Genomic DNA, 2,500 nt, shown 5'->3' with positions numbered 1-2,500 from the left:
GGATTTGGACAGTACAGGGATGAAAGAGTGAAGATGCTGGTTAACTCGTGCATAAGGGATTTGGACAGCACAGGGATGAAAGAGTGAAGATGCTGGTTAACTCTTGCATAAGGGATTTGGACAGCACAGGGATGAAAGAGTGAAGATGCTGGTTAACTCTTGCATAAGGGATTTGGACAGCACAGGGATGAAAGAGTGGAGATGATGGTTAACTCTTGCATAAGGGATTGGGACAGCACAGGGATGAAAGAATGAAGATACTGGTTAACACTTGCACCGATGAGAGATTGAAGATGCTGATTAACTCTTGCATCAGGGATTGGGACAGCACAGGGATGAAAGAATGAAGATACCGGTTAACACTTGCACCGATGAGAGAATGAAGATGCTGATGAACTCTTGCATCAGGGATTGGGACAGCACAGGAATGAAAGAATGAAGATACTGGTTAACACTTGCACCGATGAGAGAATGAAGATGCTGATTAACTCTTGCATCAGGGATTGGGACAGCACAGGGATGAAAGAGTGAAGATACCGGTTAACACTTGCACCGATGAGAGAATGAAGATGCTGATTAACTCTTGCATCAGGGATTGGGACAGCACAGGGATGAAAGAATGAAGATACTGGTTAACACTTGCACCGATGAGAGATTGAAGATGCTGATTAACTCTTGCATCAGGGATTGGGACAGCACAGGGATTACTTAGCAAGAGTGAACTTTCGAGAGTGCGCAGCGGGGGCGTAGGAGGGAGGGAGGCAAGCGGTTAGCAAATTCATAAGAGCAGTCACCAGGAAGTTACCAGTTATAGCTAGAAGGAGAAATTCAACCCGACGGCGGAATTCAAAGGGCGGCTGTCAGTAAGAGGAAGAGAGTTGATGAGACGAAGAGTAGAAGAAAAGAAAATGGAAAACAAGAAGAAATGTGATAAAGAGGGGATAGGAAACGAGGGAAAAGATTGAGAAAAGAATGAAAAGAATGGAAAAATCATACAATCTTTTCATTTTTTTAGGAATTGGATCATTTTTTTCGAAGATTAAAGGAAAAGAAAACACGAGGAAAAGTGATAGAGGGGATAGGAAAAGAAGGGAAAAGATTGAGAAAAGAATGAAAAGAATGGAAAAATCTCACAATCTTTTCATTTTTTAGGAATTGGATAACTTTTTCGAAGATTGAAGGAAAAGAAAAACACGAAGGAAAGTGATAGAGGGGATAGGAAACGAAGGAAAAGATTGAGAAAAGAATGAAAAGAATGGAAAAATCACACAATCTTTTCATTTTTTAAGAATTGGATAAGTTTTTCGGAGAGGGAACAAAGAAGAAGTAGGAAAAAGACGAGGAAAAATGATAGAGGGGATAGGAAAAGAAGGAAAAGATTGAGAAAAGAATGAAAAGAATGGAAAATCACACAATCTTTTCATTTTTTAAGAATTGGATAAGTTTTTCGGAGAGGGAACAAAGAAGAAGTAGGAAAAAGACGAGGAAAAATGATAGAGGGGATAGGAAAAGAAGGGAAAAGATTGAGAAAAGAATGAAAAAAATGGAAAATCATACAATCTTTTCATTTTTCAGGAATTAGATAACTTTTTCGAAGATTGAAGGAAAAGAAAAACACGAAGGAAAGTGAAAGAGGGGATAAGAAACGAGGAAAAAGATTGAGAAAAGAATGAAAAGAATGGAAAATCACAATCTTTTCATTTTTGGGAATTAGATAAGTTTTTCGAAGAGGGAACAGAAAAGAAAAAGGAAAAGACGAGGAAAAATGATAGAGGGGATAGGAAACGAAGGAAAAGATTGAGAAAAGAATGAAAAGATGGAAAAATCATACAATCTTTTCATTTTTTAGGAATTGGATAACTTTTTCGAAGAGGGAACAGAAAAGAAAAAGGAAAAAGACGAGGAAAAATAATAGAGGGGATAGGAAAAGAAGGAAAAGATTGTGAAAAGAATGAAAAGAATGGAAAAATCACACAATCTTTTCATTTTTTAGGAATTGGATCATTTTTTCGAAGAGGGAACAAAAAGAAAAAGGGAAAAGACGAGGAAAAATAATAGAGGGGATAGGAAAAGAAGGAAAAGATTGTGAAAAGAATGAAAAGAATGGAAAAATCACACAATCTTTTCATTTTTTAGGAATTGGGTATTTTTTTCGAAGAGGGAACAGAAAAGAAAAAGGAAAAAGACGAGGAAAAATGATAGAGGGGATAGGAAAAGAAGGGAAAAGATTGAGAAAAGAATGAAATAAATGGAAAATCACACAATCTTTTCATTTTTGGGAATTAGATAAGTTTTTCGAAGAGGGAACAGAAAAGAAAAAGGAAAAAGACGAGGAAAAATAATAGAGGGGATAGGAAAAGAAGGGAAAAGATTGAGAAAAGAATGAAAAGAATGGAAAATCACACAATCTTTTCATTTTTTAGGAATTAGATCATTTTTTCGAAGAGGGAGCAGAAAAGAAAAAGGAAAAAGACGAGGAAAAATGATAGAGGGGATAGGA

Source organism: Eriocheir sinensis, chromosome 7 (genome assembly GCF_024679095.1).
Source record: "Eriocheir sinensis breed Jianghai 21 chromosome 7, ASM2467909v1, whole genome shotgun sequence".
NCBI classification, from domain to species: Eukaryota; Metazoa; Arthropoda; class Malacostraca; order Decapoda; family Varunidae; genus Eriocheir; species Eriocheir sinensis.
Note: the sequence above shows the minus strand (reverse complement) of the source record.